Genomic DNA, 21008 nt, shown 5'->3' with positions numbered 1-21008 from the left:
TTGTCTTTCGAATCCTTCATATTCAGACGCTTTCAACAAGGCTTTTTTTTGTTTTCATTTTAGCGTGACGGTGAACTTACAAACACGAACAGTCCCAGAAAAAATGCATTTTTACAAAAAAAATAAAGCACGGTGCAAAACTTGGTTAATATAATATGCGATTGAAAACTAGAATTTTTTTAATAAGACCACCTCCGTAGTGTAAAGGTTACTACATTGGCTACCATACTGGGGGTCCCGGGTTCAATTCCAAGTGAGGGAGAAAATTAGGATGGGTTTTTTCACAATAATATTTTTTTTACCCTGGAATAGCACCAAAGCGCAGGACAGATCATGATGTCTTTATATAATAAACGATCGAATAAAAATTGCGTCAATTTGATGCAGTCCCCTATGCAACATAGGGTCAGTACTAGTAGTTAATTAGTGAAACTGCCAAGAAAATATTTTCTATGGATGCAGAATGCGGAAGTTATAGAAGTCTGAGGAAATTGTCATTTTAGCGCATGGACTGGTTTAAAGACAAGTTTCAATATGTTAGCAAAATGTGGTGTAAAGTTTTATTATTTATATTCATCTCCGCAATGAAGAAATAAATTCAACTTTTAATCTTATTTTTTGAAAACAGATTTATTTTATAAAGTGAACATAATGTTCTTTTTTTAAACGCATATTGATGTTTTTCTAAAATGATACATGTTGAATTAACTTGGGCACAAAAATAATATAATGATTTTTTCAGGGAAAATGTGATCGTGAATTCCTAAAAACATAACAGTCCATTTTGGAATTCGGTCCATGTATGTCCATATGTTCATACTCAATGTACAATCGGTAATATAGGTAGCGAGAATCGTGTAAATAAGAGCTTTATATGAGTAACTAATATAAACTATTTTATTTATATTTATGATCGTCAGTTTATATTAATTCAACAGATGTCAGTAATTGTATTGTAACATTATACTCCTAAAAACAGGGTACAAAAACTGACGGCTAGTGATTAATATGCATACATAAGTATGTATAAAGATATTTAAATAATAAGTCGGTATGTTTTACCCATCTAATACGAAAGATAATACCAAGTCAACTTTAGAAATAAAAGGGTTTGAGCAACATTTTTTTTAACAAATTTAAGTATGGTAATTATACAGGGCTTTGATAAATTATTAAATTTAAAAAATGACGAATATGTGAGTAATGATTGGATATTTTTTAAAATCAAAAGTGGGAAAAAATAGATTTTTTTTTAATTTTACAAAAGCATGTTTTGAAAATGATTATTAAATTTTAGCAATTAATAAAATACTCGTAATTTGACATGTCATATAACTTATAAGTGCTTCTGAAATCTTTTTGCTGGTTATTTGGATTCGACAGCAAAACTCTTAAATGATAAAAATATGGGATTTTAATTTATGTAAATCCCTTTTTATCTTTACATTTTAGAACTATTTAATCAGTAAAGTTATCGTATTGAAAATCTTAAAAGGCGCAGAGCATTTAGGAGTTATGTTAAGAATATCTCTCGGATGCCAAGTGGTATAAATGGCGCAGCAAAACATTTAGTTCGTATGAAGAAAATATCCAGTTGCTTAGAATATTGTCAAACTACTTACCAGCTTTACAGGGGTCCAAGTCAAGGTCTCCGGAGTACTTCTGAGAAAACTTGGTGTTCTGAAGCTCCTCAATCGTGAACTTCCTCGTTCTGGCGAAGGTTTGAGGAGCTGCTTCCTTGCTGGGAGGAACTAAGTCCCCGTCGATCTCAGTTCTCGTGGCCTCGCAAGAAACACTTGTCACCAACAGAAAACAGATGGCCATTTTGTACCACACCATTTTGCAAGGCGTCCAATTTCCAACCTTTATCACTTCGTCACTGTGGACCGACATTTCTTGGGAAATAATGCGTACACTTGTAAGGAATATATAATAATTCACCTATCTCGACACATGTCACCAGCCCGAACGTCTTCGTAAAACTGAAACCAAACGAGAATAATTATTATTCCGATGATAAGATTTATGGTTCAGGGCGCTACATTTTGGGGTCACACTTCTTCAAACGTTGATTAAGTCTATGTAAATATTTTTGAAAGTCAATATAATTCTGATGAAGTGAGCATGACACCGTAGACAATTTATTGTATGAATCTTTTTACTTTCTAATATGCTTTCTTATCACGAGTTTATCGATGTCTTTAAATTGATGAATTACTTTATTTTTAATTTTTGAATCTATTAAAAAAAACACAGAAAAAAAATAGTATTGGGACAACTGTTACACCCAGTTATGGCATTTTCGAACGAATTCGTTTCGTTCAAATGAAAGACATTCGTTTTAAAATGCCATAACTAGGCGAAAAAATTATCACAATATTAATATTATATTAGATTTTAAATAAAATACAGCTTAATAAACTCAAAAAATTTATAATTTGTATTTATTAATGAGTGAATTAAATTAATTTTCAATTCTTCAGCAATATTCCAAAAAATGAAATTAAATTAATTAAAACTCCTAAAATTAGTGTTTAGTTTTAAATTAAAATAGAGTTCTACAAATTGAACGCTAAATCTATAAATCTAATTTAATTTTAATGCTCGATTTTGTATGAAAAAGAATATGATGAAATACATTTATTATATAATTATTTATGTAACCTGCCTTACATATAAATAAGTACGTAATAAGTTTAAAGAGATATTGTCTTAATGACAAATATCAAATACTAGATTGTTCACCCTACGGACGATATACATACATATTAAAATATACATATTAAGTATAGGTGTTTCAACATGAGATGAAGTATATGTCGTTTTTTTATGAGAATGAAGATAAAAGTCTGATCATTCCAAGGCTTATGATCTAGTATTTGACTGGCTTAAGTGATCGCTTCATACAGTAGTGTATCGTTCACCATTCTACCATTATTGAACATCCATATTGCATTTCTTGTTGATATATATAGTATGTGTCAACTGTTGTTTTCTTTATCATGTATTTGTTTTAAGACCTTCAAAATATATAAATAAGTATGTAGTTGTATATAAATAGATGTAATCTCAAACAAAAACAACAAAAATGTGTAATATCAGATTTGGAAATATAAAAAGTTAAGTGAATAAGTTGATCACTCTAATCACCCTATGACAAGTTGTAAGCCCCGTAAATGTCAAGACTTCCATATTTTTTCCTATTTCATCTATGTTGAAATATCAATAAAAATAGCACTACGTAAAAATTATAAATCTAGTTTTCATTTAAAAAACTATTTTCATGCATCGCAAAATACCTAAAGTAGGAATACGAAATATGATGAAAATTTTCATGTAAAATATTTATGCAAAATACGCAAATATATTTTCTATTCTATATTACTACTACTTTAGTATATTGGAAACTACAATGCACAATTAAAACTTAATATTTTTAGAACTCAGCCATTAAGATATTAAAAATGAGCCATTAGAATATTAAAACCTTCAGACTGAAATATAAAATGCTGCAGTTATATCATTTATTTTTTAGTACTTTTAAGTTTTTTTTTTTTTATTTTGGGTACAAATAATACTTTTTTAACACTGATGACAGCTACATGAAAACACTCACAGAACCGTGAGATGAAATATGAATAAACGAATCAAACAAAATAAAACACATACCAAATATTTTGGTGAAATGAGCTTTGAATAATATACAATACCATACTTATGTCATATTATTTATTCAAGTTTAAAAAGGGTGGCATGTTAAATAACAATGCCGATGCTTTCAATATATTTCACGTCATTATTTTTAAATACTATCGAGGTATCATGTAAACAACAAGTCATACAAAAAATGGGAAACATTAATTTAATAACTGTATGCTATTATTTTTAGCAAAGAATTTATAAGTATGTCTTTTTATATCCAGAATATGCAAGGGAATTTTGAAGTCAAAAGTTAATATGTTGGTATTAATGAATAAACAAAATATTTTAAAACAAAGAAAACTGATTTAGTTTGGCAAATTATTATTATTTATTTTGCTCTTTAAATCAGGTGTGTTAGTTTTTCAAATGTTTTTATTTTCATCATGTTTGCATACTTGAAATTATTAAAAAAATGTTTTCATTGTGATTATTCGGTTAAGGGCACGTTTTTCAATACATGTTCAATAATCATAATCTCTAAAAGTCAGAAAAAGCTCCGTTTCAAAAATAATCCGTTCATTATCAATCGAAAAAACAATATGAGATGTTGTTTGTTTTTTTTTTTAATATACTACTATTACAACAGTTTTAAAAAGGTACGTTTATTATAAATATATACGTAAAATTTTAGGAAAAATACAGTTCTTATGTATAATAACGATTACTCAATTCGGATCCATAATTTCTTAAATGTAATATTGATATTTAATCCACTGCTGTCAATTCGTCCTGAATTTTAGGACGCGGGCCTGATTTGGAAAGATTCAAAGGAACTGGCAGCCTGGAGGCAGTTTGTAGTATCCAGATGCTCCACAAATATACTACCACCACTACCACAGATATGGATTAGTGATAGTACTGTATTCAATACGTAAATACTTTCCGTAAAATAAATGTTTAATATATTTCAAGAATCAAATGATGTTTCCTGTTTGAATATTTAAATAAACATCACACTGCCTCAAACTGTATGAATCTCTAGCTTTACAGGGATATTTCAGTATTCCGACAGCAACCCAAGACGTTGGATTCTACATTCTGTGTAACGTTACCTGAAACTGAAGACTTTAATTAACGTTCTACCAAATAGTTTGTATCGTGCAATTTATAGCAAATTGTACACCGCTTAATTGATTAATTAACAATAAACAATAATTTTGTCACACATTGGTATCATTCATTTTCTCTTATAGTTTGGTTTTAAATATTTTACTGTTGAATTTGTTTTTTTTTTCGTTTTCACTTGTTTTGGTTTCAAGCGCGATCGAGGTCCAAATAAAAACTCATCACCACTCATAAGTCATAAGATGAAGTAAGAAAATATACAAAAATCACGATTATCAACAACTACGAAATAAAAATAAAAATTATAAAACGAGAAAAAAATTATGAAATGAGTGTAGGTTCTCATTTATCTATTATATGCACAATAAATAAAAACGTTTTAAGTTCGTTTGTTCAAAATATCAAATCTAAAATAATTCACCGATTGCTTTGAAATGTAGACACAACGTTGCATTCGAATACACACCTATTTCAATAATATAAACATGAAAAAGTATATTATTAGCAATTACAGATTAACACGTGCTTTTTTGGAAAACCGCTTTACTGATAACAATCCCAGCGTTATCTATTGAACGTCACAGAAACACACGCAATATTGCTCGTTTGCGAATAATGTGCTTCTTGAGACTTTTCAATATTTTCGACTGCATCGTTTAATATATTTTGAATATTTACATTCCTTTAAAAGCATTGTCAAATTAAATATATAAAAAAATGTGTGCTTTTTGTTTTCTTTCTTTTCCATATAAAGGATATGGCTTCCTGATTATCTTCCTGATTTCATATATTTTTTTAAAGAAAAAGCATAATTTTCATATGATATTTTTCTTAAGTAAATTGAAATGTCTAGTATATAAATCTAAGTATAATATTTTTTAAACTAATACTTAAACAATAAAAAGAAGCACTTATGTAATTAACTAATTGCTTAGGCCTGTTATAGAATAGACCCTAACATGTAGATAATAAGATCCCATGTTTCTCAGCAAATGTGTTTTATTATAGCGAGTGACAAGAAATCTGTCTGGATTATTATTCAGGACTGCTAAATCCCATCTGCCGCACGAACCTGATAAATACATTCGCAATATTACATTACGAAGACGGTGTCACGAGATGTTGCAAACTACGTCACCAAATCTCCCGAAGCCCACATTGACGTCACAAACACCCATTGATAATATGCTCATAGCATAACTTGGAAACAAGAAATAACTTCGATGAAGAAACACTTCGATGTGTATACGTATTACATAATATCAACACGCAAATTCAATATAAACTTGGGCCTAAATACTTGTAAGATCGCACATTTGTTTCAAGGGGCAGTGTGAATTGATTTATGTAAGGTTTTTGGGAATCAGCGTCCGTTTGAAAATAAACATTAGAGTATAAGAAATATCGATGAATCGGAAGGTACACATACACTATCGTGAAAATTAATTAAAAAAATGTACTTGAAATTGATTTTTTCAATTACAAAGCAGTTAAAATATAAAAAGCACTTGACTTCCATATTTTAAATGACTTTTTTGAACCAGCAAGGTTTTTTTTTTTTAAATTTTGTTACCATGATCAAGAAATCACTGTTTAAAATACAATTAAATGAAAATTTTGTTTATTTTTTCATGCAGTGAAATATATTTTTAGTTCCAATATTTTTTTACTATGAATAACTAAATAACTGTTTCTTTTTTTTTAATGTTAAAAAAGAAGCAGTAATTATAAATTTAATTTGTGATTTATTTTTATTTTTGATACATAGAGCAGTGAAATTACTAAGATGATTAATTACGCAAATTTTAGAGCCTTATTTTGTACCAATTTTTTTTTACCATGATGACGAAAATAGTATTGCAAATTAAATTTAATAAAGGTTTTATTGCAATTTTTATGAATGTTTAATTTATTTATACATAAAGAAGTGAAATTACCAATAAGGTTTGTGCATACCCAAAACTCAAAGCCTTGTTTTCGTACCAATGATGTTATGTTTACCAGGATTAGACTTTTTTAAGTAAATTAAAATTAGGTTTCATTTAAATTTTAAAATAATTATATAAAAAAAAAACACATTCATCAAAATATATTTTTAGTTGGCTTTGTAAATAATAAATGAAAAAAAAAGTTTTTTTAACCTATTATATTGGATTTCTCTTAACTTTATCAAAAGAAGCTCGATTCATTTATTACTTTATCCCAAAATACGATTTGTAAAAAATGTATTAATATTTTGAATAATTTATGTAAGTAATTTAAAGTACAAAAGGAAAGAATCGTAAAAACATCCGATTTACTTTTGTTGATCGACTTTTAGTTTTGAGAACAGGGTTGTAAATTAAATAATTAAATCTTAATGGTTTTACACCTAACTGTTTATTGCCAAACCGAATACTAAAGTAACCTTCATGTACCCTTTACTGGACAAAGCTCCTACGTCCGGAATGTGCTTCAAAAAGTTTTTTGGTAGTACCTATTTCGAAGCTTAAGACATCCGTGGGGACACATTTTTAAACATGAGTTTATACTTTAACAATAAAAATTATAATATTTCAGGCTAATGCACAATTCCTTGTTTTCTATATGTTCATCCTTGTTTTGATACATAAGTACTTTTCGCACCAATAAGTATAGGTTTACAACATTTTGATTGTGCCCAAATACTTGTTTACAAAATCTGGGTAATCTGGGTTACATCAAAAATAAAAAGCTTCTTTTCATCTCACCAATAGATGTCTCTAGTGAAGTTCTAGTGATTCAAGAACAATGTTTCCAAATCGGTCCATATTATATATAAAGAACTTCCAAGAATTTGAGTAGTGTGGTTGTCAATAATGGGTAGAATTGGTGAATGTTACACGTGTATAAAGTGATTACTTAAACCAACCTATGACGGTCGTCAGCCCCGTAAATGCCCAGACTTCCATATTCTTCTTCATCTTTGATTAGATGTCAAAAAAATATATGAATAATACAGGTACTTTAAAAAAGAAAGCATAATTGGCTACGGTCGTTAATAAAGGAGAAAAAAAGAATATACATCTTTTGACTACATATTTTATAAGGCTTTATCAGGTTCGCGTCGTCTTGGACGACCAATGCTGACAATTTGTCGGCTGTTCTCGTCTGAATTTCGGGACGCGGACCCGAATTGGGAGGATACAAGGGAGCTAGCGGATGACAAAATAGCCTGGAGACAGTTTGTGGACTCCACATACTCCACATAGTGGGCGGATATGGTTTAATAATATAATAATGATAAGTACATATTACATAGTATATACAACAATTTGAGCGTGTCCAAATACTTGTTCATAAATCTCAGGAGGTACGAGGTTTTCTCTACTCAGGAGGTATTTATATATTTTTGTTGATATTTCAACAAATTATTTACACAGGTATTTATAGGTCTTATGAACTGTCATAGGCTGGTTAAGTGATCTCTTATTACACGTGTAACATTCATCATTCAATCCGTGATTGACAATCACACTACTAAAATTTTTGGAACTTCTCGATATATTATTAATCTCATGATAACTGTTGAAAAAAAGTGATAAAAACAATATACAGCTAGAAATAGGATTAAAACGTAACTTTGCAATGCTTTACGGTAATCAATTAAAAAATGTACACTGCGTTCCGAGATTTTTTTTAAATTATAACATTGTAATGCTATGGCTACTATTTAAAACATTTAGAAGAAGAGAAAGGTTTTTTTAGGGCTACGTTCAATGCATAAACAAATTAACTAACCAAGCAACCATCACGCTGTTTCTCCGCAAGGGTAGGCAGGGAGAATAGAATGCAACATCAATCAATCTTTGCAAACAATCTTCGCCACTTTTACATGTTTGCATCTCCTCATAAATACCCGCTGATTATTCCGATTCACTTTCAAGCATTTGAAATATTTGATTGTGCCAACTTTTTCTATTGTTTTTCTTTTCTTTAAAACGACGACCTAAAAACCGGCCACGAAAGTTACCGATACGAAGATCTAAAAGCTTCAACTCAGTTTTAGATCCAGACAAAAAAGTTATCACTGCGAACGGAGGAGTCTATGTAGTTCAGGGATCTCAAACCTTTGTCGTTTGTAAACTTAGGTTTAATTCACTAATGGAATCCGCATTCACTACGCTTTATATAAATTGAAAACGGGACTGTTGGAAAAGAAATATCGTAATTTTCAAGGCTTGGGTAATTAATATCTGAAAATTGATTCATAATACATTTAACAACAGCAGATTTTAATTTTTGGCTGTACTCAGCCACGCGCTATGCGTGGCCTAGTCTGGTTAAGTGGAAAACAAAAAAATAAGAATAGCACAAATTTCACAATATTTGTGAGTACCTTGTATATAGTATAGATAGATAAAACCCTTATCCGCACCCCAATGGTGCATAGAGCACTGCTTCATATAAACGCAGTGTTATTTTGATCGTTTACACATGAAGGAAAGGTGATCAGCCCTTCGCTTCAGGTACCAGTCCAGGGTAATATTGAATAAATATTACAGTGAAAAAATCACTTATATTTATTTGACCCCGCCCTGGGGATCGAACCCGGGACCTCCAGAACGGTAGCCGAGTGCTGACCATTACACTACGGAGGCGGAGTATAGTTTATAATATAATACTTATATATATTAGTAGCTGTCGAGAAAAACATCGTCTGCATGTTATGTTTAGTATGTTCAGTATTACGTGATAATTAGATATTAGATTACTCTATTAGATGGCTTTATTGTTTTAAAATAAGTTTTAACCTGTTACAGGTAAAAACACCTGTAGCATATTCGAATGCAACATTGTGTCAAAATTTCAAAGTATTCGGTGAAAATGAAAGATTAAGAACAAATAAAAAATTACATTTTTATTTGTAAAAAAAAAACGTGAAAATCTCTCTTTGACTTTTAGTTACATAAACAAATCCATATGAAAACTTTTTCTGGATTTTTTTTTCTTTAAAATAAATGTTAACCAAATTCAGAATCTTTACCTAAGTTTATTGACCAAGTGAAATTTATTCTAAAAATGAATAGATATTACCGTTATGCGATAGCGATATTATGATATTAATCAAAGTGGTTTGATTGGTAGTTATTTATTACTTTTGAATTGATACTTATTTTTATTATTATGAAACAAACTTATTGGTCACTTTCATAGCCTGTTTGACTACGTGCTGGAGGTCCTGAGTTCAATTTCAAGCGATATTTTCAATTTTGATTTTTTCTTTGAATTCATTGATTTTACTCTAGCATTTAATGTGTAGGATTTAATGTGTGTCACCTCGCTTTCATGCAATTAATGATCAAGATTACAATGCTCTGATGCAATTCAGTGCCGAATGTACCATTGGGTGAGGGTTTAAAGGAATAAAAAAATGAGGAAGAAGAAAAAACTTTTACCATATTTTTTGTTTGATTGGCAGTAGAGAGGATTCAATCAATAATCAAATTTCATCTTTTTCAAATACAGCTTTTCTTAAGCTTTTAAGAATTGCGATGCTATTAGAAAAATAACATATTGTTTTCCAAATGGAAGCAGCCGCTCTTTGATCCGACATTCCATCGATACAAATTCACTAAGCGAAGTATGCAGCGCAAATTCTGAAGCTTTTTATTAATTTAAAGCCTATTTTCTAAGGTCAGATTATATAAACCATCACATTAAAATATTACATCATTAAAATGTATATTCCTATATTGTACTTAAAATTCATTGTAGTTTAAACAATTTTTATATACTCGTATACCGAGGCTCAGTTTACAAATTAAAATATAATATGTTTCCTTCTTAAAGATATCTTTTAATTACAACCATCATAAGATAACGATAATTTTATGCAAAGATTTAAAGCATTTTCAGTTTATAAGTAATTAAAAATATAACAAATGTGCATAGTACATAAAAAATTATAATCATTGTAATAATATCTACACAATCACTTCTTCATAACGCAATGGGCGCAATGTTAAGAATTTTATTCACAATTTAGATGTCAATAAAAATATAACTCTTGGAGAAATTATACAAATATATTATTTTGAGAAATAAAAAAGAATTTGTGTCCACTCACATTTTTTTTTTCATTAACGAACTAGTTTCGGCAACAACCTGTTGCCCTCTTCAGGGTTTAATTTATGACTTTTTGAAACTAGTTGGTTAATAAAAATGTGAGCGGATCAAAACACAAAGTGTCTTTATTTCTCAAAATAATACATCAATATGATCCACAAAGTTAATGCTTTCATTATTTTAGGCAAATTTTCTACTCAGTAGGTACTTTAAGTAGGTTCTTTAATTGTTCACCACTTCTGCTCTTGGCAATATACGCATTTGAGAGGAGAAACATAATTTTAAATGAATTGAATTATGTATTGTATCTTATTTTGTCAAACTTTACATTTATGTGACATACGTAAATACTAAATCATTACAATTTCATACATATCTTGGTTATGTTACTTTTAATGTTTGTAGATTTTGATATTACAAACACCCGGAATTTCAACATTCTTGGAAATATACTCAAATAAATATGTTGATTCATTGTTGATGATTTTTTTTAATTAAACATTTGAATATACCACTAAATAAGTTTTATTTATATATACGACTAGTTTCGAAAACTTACAGGAGTTTTCATCTTCTGGTAAAAATTTAAACTGAATTTTAATTTCAATATTTTAATTTTTAATTTTTAATTTTTACTAGAAGATGAAAACATCTGTAAGTTTTCGAAACAAGTCGTATATATAAATAAAACTCATTAAGTGGTTTATTCAAGATTTTAATATTTAAAAAATAATCAACATATCATTCCACAATGTTAATTCTGAATCAATAAAAAATATATTGATTCATTGTATTGTATTTTTAACTGTAAACTTTGATAGTTTTCGCATTTAACTATTCTGGAAGACCCCGGTCCGATTTTAAAGAAGACCAAAAGAAATATATGTATTTTTCACTCTAATATTTATTTAATATCACCTTGGGTTGGTACTGTAAGCATTCGAATAATCATTATGCCTTTACTGTCAAAAAGAAATGTAGTTTTAACGTTGACAGGCGCCATGACGTAGTTAGATAGACGCTCAACTGTGGTCATAGATTCGATTCCCGCCAATTGCAAAATAAATTCAAAGAGGATTTATTTTATTTGGGTATTTATGATATATTTTTCACATCAACATTTTCTATCCTTACTATCCTACCTGCAAAGAAGCCTCTAAAATGGAGGCTTTGCGAATTATTCCTTTACATAAATTTTACATTTTTATTTGTTAAAAGTAGAAATGTCTTACAAATGAATTAAATTACAATATTTTACCGTTACAAAGTGAAATAAATTAAATTAAAAAACTATGCATAATTTCTCGGATGTGTTTTCCACAAAAAAAATTCAAGAGTTTTCAAGAATGCGTCGAAATTTCGTAGATAAAACATTCACACAAAATCGTGGGATATATTTTTTTTTCTCTTTTTCTTCTCCACTGTATTTCTATATAAATCGATCTAAAATATATAAGTTCCCGACTCTCATTCATGTCAGCTATTCACATAGTCGTTTGCGTTAATACTTGGATGCATCATAATCGTATTTGAATTCTTCGCTCTTACAGGAACGCTGTTCCAACGGATGGGTGAGTTTCTCCCTTAAGTTGAAACGTTCATATGTGCATGAAGGGGTGTGTATGCACGTCTCATGCGCTGTGTCCGGAAAATGTACGTAAACCGAAATGCTTTTACGACTACTCTTTAGGATTACCGATCACAGGGTGATTCCAACATAAGGGTAGTTATTGGCCCCTTAAGCTTCTTTTTAAGTATTTAAGTAGCGTTAAAAGTATGATAACACTCTCCTTGTCATTCATCGTTCACTTTGTGTAATAAAACTTTCATCATTATCTCGTAATACCATTTTTATCATTATCACGTAATATCAATCCCAATTGTGTTTATGGCACTGCGTCGTTACAATGTTTTGCCTTATGCACCATTGAGCGTAGATAAGTGTGAATTTTTTTATTGAAAATATAAATATATGTAAACATATATATAAATATATATATATATATATATATATATATATATATATATATATATATATATATATATATATATATATATATATATATATATATATATATATATGTATGTATGTATATATGTATATATATATATGTATATTTATTCATATTTATATATATATATATATATATATATATGTATATATATATATATATATATATATATATATATATATATTATATATATATATATATATATATATATATATATATATATATATTTATATATTTATATATTTATATATTTATATAAAGTTGTGTAAAGTGGAGATCAAACGGACCACAAAAATAAGTAATTCAGTAATAATTATTTAACTTAAGGATTTTTTCAGATCAGTTAATAAAAAAATACATTAAACCATACAAATATATGTTGGTAAGTATGAAATTTCAGGTAGGTACTTGTACTGATCAAATATGATGCCAAGAAACACGAAGTGTCATCCCTTCTCATAATGGGGAAATAATAAATCCCGGGTTGCAACGAAGATTATGAATTTAGTTATTGAATTATTAAGAAAGAAATTAATAAAATAAGACTAAGTAGTCACATGTTACCTTACCACTTACTTCTATTGTCTACCCTGATGAAATCTCTGTGCACGCTACTACTATATAGGTTAACCAATAAACATATATATAAATATATATATATATATATATATATATATATATATATATATATATAGATATATATATATATATATATATATATATATATATATATATATATATATATATATATATATATATATATATATATATATATATATATATATATATATATATATTTATATATATATATATATATATATATATATATATATATATATATATATATATATATATATATATATATATATATATATATATATATATATATATATATATATATATATATATATATATATATATATATATATATACGTGTAAATACTTGGAAAACTAAGTACATTTCTCTCAAAAAAGTGATATTAAATACAATACATAAATTTAATTTAAAAGTGATTATATTTTTACTTTTGTTGGCACTCAATGGTGCATAGGGCACTGCAACATATAAAAACAGTGTTATCTGCGTTAAATGCATGAAAGAAAGGTGATCAGAGCCCTGTCCTTTAGGTACCAGTCCTAGGAAATATTAAAAAAATATTATTATTCATTGAAAATTTGATTATTTTTATTTCGCACCCTTAGAATTGAATCCGGAACCTCCAGCACAGTAACCTAACCCTAGTATAGAATGCTAAATGAATAAATGCGAAGATTCAATATATACGAAACATTTAACATAGTCAGGAAAAAACAACTTTAAAAAATCACGAAATCATCTTTTCCGAAAACACTGTGCGTGTGTTAACTAAATCAGTAGAAATATTAAGTAAAATTTATGCTAACTTTGTTAATATTTCAACTAAATGCTTTCTAACTCTTTATCACATAATTTGCCTTAAGTAATACTATTTTATAAATACCACTCTCTTTGGATTAGCTACAAAAATGTGTTATAGAAATTCGTTAAATAATAATACGTAATTAATTTTGTTCTGTTTCCTTAAATTTCCTAGTAAGTTGTTTCTAGGCGAGAACGCCTTTGTTAAATATCGTGTTCAAATAATATCGTATTTCTATAAGTAACTTAGTATTTATTACGTAAAAGACGTGTTAAACCAAACCCCACATTTATCAAAATAAAGACACTGAAACAAAATTTAATATCATAATTGTAAATTTATGGTATAGATAAGAATAAAAATAAAAAGCTAAATAAAAAGAAATATTTGATCAAAAATGTAAAAAAATTCACAAAATATTATTATATTCACAATAAGTGAATAAAAATTTCCTAATGAAATAACTGGTCAAATTATAAGTTTAAAAAATATAAAAATCATGTTTTCAGTCGTCTCTTAGTATGTAAAACGATTCAGAAAGTATCTTACATATATTTCATGAAGGTTTCCGCTAAATAAAACATAAAAAAAACTAACTTTATTCGACCATGGAAAGTGCCAACTTCATCTTTGAAAGAAGGTGTCATATAAAACATGTTTCTAACTTCAGAAATTTGAAAAGTGTATTTATAAATCATGAGTAGTAATAATTAGAATAATTATAATTATATTATAAAGTGCATTTTCATAAAATACTAATTTAAGGGCGCTTAGATACAACAGATAATGTAACATAATTTTAAGTAATAACTTAAACCCACAGATCTTCAAATATATACTAACTATAAATTAAATATTAAACTCAATAGACCCTTAAAATCACTATTGATTTGCATATTTGAAAGATAAATTATGGAGTTTTCAAATCAAACGCTAAAACAATATCAAATATATTCTTATTTTAATCTTGTTACATAGAATAAATCCTTTAACGACTCTCATTAATTCCTCTCCTTTCCTTTTCCTTCCTGCATATTCCATTTTTTATACTATACTCTTACCCTTTTACTCCCTTCCTCACACACACTTCCACTCTTCACTTTTTTCTTTTTTTATATCTTTTTGTTTTTAATAGTAATTATAACATTAATATGGAATTGTTTAATTGGCTTTATTATTAATAATGCAACTATTTTTTTAAAAATATTTTTTAATGTAAATAACATAAAATAAAATAAAACAAATAAATTTTTCTTCTGTGTTAAGATATCAAAATAAAAAACTCGAGTGGAGAAACAAATAAGAGTGGAGAAACCCAGATTTGTGAAGAAATGCTTGGTCACTTCCAAATTTTTTTATACTTATACGCCTAGAATAATTGCCCTATAATTCCAAACAACTGTACATATGAAGATCAAATTTTTACCAATATCGCAAGTTTGTTTTTGGTTGGTAGGCATTAATTTCTTTCTTACAATACGCACGCCAAAGTATACATATCGCTCACTCCTTTCAACAAACGTCATATATTAAAAATCGTCAATTTTCAGTTATGCATATTTTCAAAATGCCCAGAAAATGTACTATATCACAGCTAAAGCGGCATATTTTAAACTTAATATTTACCCGCTACAGGGCAGAAAGTGTTGTTTTTGCATTTTGAAAAAAATACATTGTTTAATTATTGTTTAAATATACTAAATATTTTTCAAATGGAGAAAAAACCTTCAGGTTTTACCTAAGTTGCACACTAAAAAGTTCAATAAGTAAGTGGCTTGATATTAATTTTTAATACATATCATTATATTCTTAAACTTTAAAAACGATCTCGTGAAAAATTAGGTTTTTTTTATATATGACGTTGTTGAAAGGAGTGAGCGATATATCATGTACAAGAAGTTGAATAAATAAAATACACAATTTAAACTACCCTGTATTAGTAGCAGGTACTAAATACAAAGCGAAACGATTTTTTAAACGAAGTACAGGGAGAGGCTGCGGTGGTAGGCAACAATTCCTTGTTATTTTTTTTATTTTGTATATACATGTCAATGTGTGGATTCCCAGCGTGCAGTTTAATTTCCCATGTGTGGTGTTCCGTCAAATCCCTGTCAGGAAAATACTCGCTTTGATTGGAACGGCGGGAAATTTGAAAACGCTTTGCTTTTTGGTTTTAATTCCAACGCGTGCTCTGGGGAAAACTAAAACGAATCGTTTTCGAAACATGTTTTTGATTTTAAATAACGTTTTTAGATGTATGGCTCATTGTTTATAACGGGTTGCGAATAGAAAATGTTCTCATTATTTTTAAATTTGGGTATTGAGAACATAAGTTGCAATATTAGAACTTTAGAGTACAGGATATTATGAGATATTCAGCAAGAACTCATATCACTTTCAGGATTTAGAAATTTAAACTTGTTATTAAAGTTATTTATATTTTAGTTTTAAAAGCCATCTTATTTGTACTTTACCTTTTTAAGTATAATTTATTTTAGCTTCTTATATTATTTTATTGTTCATATTAAATATTTTGTGAATAATGCTACGTTTGTCATCAATTTCCTCAAATGATTCCTTTATTTCTTTCATTAATTACACACTTGTTTACACTAGCTGTAACATATAACACATGTTTTGCTGTGGCTCAGCCTGCGTAAACGGAATAGAAAAAAAAAATTCTAAAATCTATTTTGTTGTGGGTATCTAATATTTTAGCTGCTGTCAAGAAGCACGCTGTCCGCCATGAAAAATTATTATTATTGTGTACATTAATGTAACGTTTAATAGATGGCGCTGTCATTGCGGTAAAAATATATGTTTTAAAAAACGTGTTTTACCTATCATAGATTTATTTTTTTTAAAATATGCGCTTGTTTAAATGCAACGTTGTGTCAACATTTCAAAGCAATCAGTGCGTAATTTTTTTTTTCCTTTGAAATCAATATTATTATTCTTGAATCTGTTAATTTTTAATATCACATAACCAAGTAATTAAAAAAAATTACGATATTTTCTTAGCTATTAAGTTTGTTCCATAAATTAAATTTCCAGAGTTTCACTGGAGTAAGTAGATATCCTTAATGAGAGTAAATACTATGATAGAATATAAATATAAGGAAGATTATTTTTTTAAAGCTCTCGTTAGAAGTATTTACAAAATAAGCTTAAGGGAAGGAATAATTATTATAATAAGAAAAGCTTCTTATGATCTGGGGAAAGAAAAACACGGAAATTGGAGAGGCTAAAAAAAAGAAACATTTTTTAATTTTTGTTATAATGTTATTAATTCTTTGAAATATATTTTCTTCAGCAATATAACTGAAATCAGTTATTAGCAAATAAAAACCTATGAGTGAAAGCTAACCTAGCAGCATACAAAGGGGTTCTGGTACCAACTTTAATGTATAGTAGTGAAGCATGGAGTTGGCAAAATAAGGATGAATGTAGACTGTAGTCGAAATGCGATGTATGGCAAAACGATGTGTGATAAATGTTGTTCTTAGTGAAGCAAAAATGCAAGGCTGAGATAAGTATTCATTCATTCATTCAAATCCTTATCTGCATCCGATGGTGCATAAAGCACTGCATTATATAAACACGGTGTTATCTTGATTGTTAACACAAGAAGGAAAGGTGATCGGCCCTTCGCTTCAGGTACGAGTCCAGGGTAATATTGAATAAATATCAGAGTGAAAAATCACTTACATATATTTATTTGATCCCCCCCTGGGAATCAAACCCGGGACCTGCAGTTTGGTAGCTGAGCGTGCTGATTATTACACTCTGGAGATAAACACAGTCGTAAAAAATAATAAAGATTTGTTGAAATTGTTTGGACATGTGGAACGAATAAGTGAAGAAAGAACAGTAAAACAAATTTGTGAGGTGAAAGTAGTTGGAAATAGAAGCAGAGGAAAACTTGGCATAATCAAGTATGCCAAATACTTGAGAGTGGTCAGGTATACTATATTTTATAGTATGGAAGAAATTACCATTTAATAATTTGTTTATTTTTGTGTATTTACTTTTCTATAAATATATTTTTTTCTTAATTTTTGAGTCATAAAATAAACCCTGAAAAGGGCAACAGGTTGTTGCCGAAACTAGTTGGTTGTTAATAAAAATGTGAGTGGATGAAAAAACAAAGTCTTTTTATTTCTCAAAATAATATATTTACTTTTCTTTTATATCATGCTATTTGATTTCTGAAATAAATAAACTTAAAAAATCAAGTTTTTACATGGTCTAAAATTTCAAAGAAACATATCCCAAATTTACATTCGAGCACTTTACCAAGACAGATATGATATTATATTAATTTCAGTAAAAATATCAACATCAAACAAAAACCGTTTTCAAATTTAATTTTAATTTAATTTCTTTTATTTTCATTTTAAAAAAAAAACATGTATATTAATATTTTGTATTTTTTTCATCGAAGCGCCAATTACATACTATTTGTGAAATATGCCATTGTGCAATTTTACGCCAAGTAGATTACAAAGCCTATAATTACGCGTAATCGGTTAGTACCGGTCTCAATTAACTGGTCAATTCTGCTAACCAGCATGGTGAATCTATCGTCTCTCATTGTCAATTATAGATTTGTATGGCATGTCAATTAATTGTGTCATTGTAATTCTTTGCTACGCGGAAAAAGGGAAATTCGCCCAAATATTGGTGGTATAAAAATCATATTATTTTTACTATTCATATTATGATACTTCTTTATCACATAATACCCTGGGAATAATTTTGGTTTTCACAGGATTTGTGTTCTATATATAATATATGATCCAATTTCGAAACCTTGTACTTGCATCACTTAGATTTTCATTAGTGACATATATTGGTAAGATGAATAAACATGTTTTAACTGAGCAGAAACTCTTTTATTTAAGCCCCGTAAATTCCCAGACTTCCTTCTTCTTCATCTATGTTGAGATGTGTACAAGTATTTGGACAAACTCAAAATGTTGTACTTATATATGCATATGTAGTTTCTTTGCAACAAGTTTGTATAATATACTTGTATTTTAATAAACCGAGCTAAAAGATAATTGAATTGACTTAATATCTGCGGGCGTAGACGACAGGAAGTCGAGATGGAATATTCAGTATTTCCTACTTCCGCATCGCCCTTGGCAGTCTAATGATCTAACTCGATCTCCGGATATCGAGTTAGGGCCCAGTCCGACATTTGTTACTACGGCTGACATAAAAGGCACAACTGACCAGATACTACTCACAATACTTGTAAACACAAAGGTTTTGTTGCGCTTCGAACAGTTGAATGGGTTTACCAATTCACTATATGTAATTTGATTTTTTTAATGTCCTCAGTGGTCCGCCTCCGTAGTGTAATGGTCAGCACGCTCGGCTATCGTTCTGAAGGTCCCGGGTTCGATTCCCAGGGGGGGTCAAATAAATATAAGTGATTTTTTCACTGTTATATTTATTCAATACTACCCTAGACTGGTACCTGAAGCGGAGGGCTGATCACCTTTCCTTCATGTGTAAACGATCAAGATAACACTGCGTTTATATGAAGCAGTGCCCTCTGCACCATTGGGGTGCTGATAAGGGTTTTATTATTATTATTAAATGACACTGTGGACACGTAAATGTTTACGAATCTTATGTCGCAGATTCGATTAAAAAAATCTTCGTAATTAAAATGTAACTGCTTTAAAACCACTGTAAATATTTTACTATAACTTAATTATAATGCCTACCGGTTTTGAAGATAACCGCTTCTTTATCAAGAAGCAGTTTATTATGTATGTAGATAAAAAGAAACGGTTAGCTTCGAAACCAGTAAACATTATAATTAAGTTATAATAAAATATTTATAGTGATTTTAAAACAAAGTTACATTTTAATTATAAAACGGAAAATCACAAAGTTAGTGCTTCAAATATAAATTATATTAGAAAATCTTTATTTAACTAACTAACTATCCATCAAGCTCCTTTCCGCAAGGGCAGACAGAGAAAATACACGTGGAATGCCACGTCAATATGTCTTTGCAAACATTATTTGCATGCATCTCCTCATCTGACTCCTGTCCTGATTATTTTCAAGTATTTGATAATGAAAAGTTTTTTTGGGTTTTCTCCAGTCAGTAGTTTATTCAGGAGTTGATTTTTACACATGTTTTAACATTTTAACATAGATGAAGAAAAATATAGAAGACAGGGTATTTACAGGGCTTGTGACCTCTTAAAGGCTGATTAAGTGATCACTTTACACACATGCAACATTCACTAATCCTATCCATGATTGACAACCACACCGATCAAATTTTTGGAACTCCTACATATAAACATCAATCTCGTGATATAGTACATATGATTTCACAGTATCCATCTATGTTCGATCGAGGAAGCTTTTGAATTTTTCAACACATGACGTTTATAATGTGGAGAATATGTATCTTTGTTATGTATTAGTCTTCTTCTTCTTCTTCTTCTTATCATAGGCCTTGTGGCCTGTTTTTAAGAGGGATTAGCCTCCTAGCTAACTAGATGTATTAGTGATATTGTTTTTTTTTTAACTACGAAACTTACCTTCAAAGTTTCTAGAGTAACTAAATTTTTCAAATGTTATTGAATAAAAATGTAATTAAAATTGAAATTATTATTCAACAGTAATAATTTTGGCGGTTTAAAAAAGACATTTTTAATAAGAATATCTTCCGGACAAAAGGAAAATCTAATAAATTTATGTGATATATTTA

The 21008-nt window shown here is 28.7% G+C and overlaps 1 long non-coding RNA gene across 1 annotated transcript in view; it reads right to left on the bottom strand.

Annotated features, from left to right (window-relative positions):
- Positions 1-1622: 1622 nt before the first annotated feature.
- The window catches only part of LOC148299726 (uncharacterized), a gene marked incomplete at its 3' end in the record, with an annotated part of 47812 nt that continues 28426 nt past the window's right edge, over positions 1623-21008 (bottom strand). The window contains exon 2 of the long non-coding RNA XR_015839041.1: positions 1623-1982. This is a non-coding gene — a long non-coding RNA (uncharacterized LOC148299726). The remainder of the gene's footprint in view (positions 1983-21008) is intronic.

This window comes from Brachycentrus maculatus, unplaced genomic scaffold, assembly GCF_059751285.1.
Source record: "Brachycentrus maculatus isolate JH-2025_06_01 unplaced genomic scaffold, ASM5975128v1 h1tg000985l, whole genome shotgun sequence".
Classification (NCBI taxonomy): Eukaryota; Metazoa; Arthropoda; class Insecta; order Trichoptera; family Brachycentridae; genus Brachycentrus; species Brachycentrus maculatus.
The sequence above is the reverse complement of the archived record's forward strand: the minus strand, read 5'-3'. Positions and strand labels throughout refer to the sequence as shown.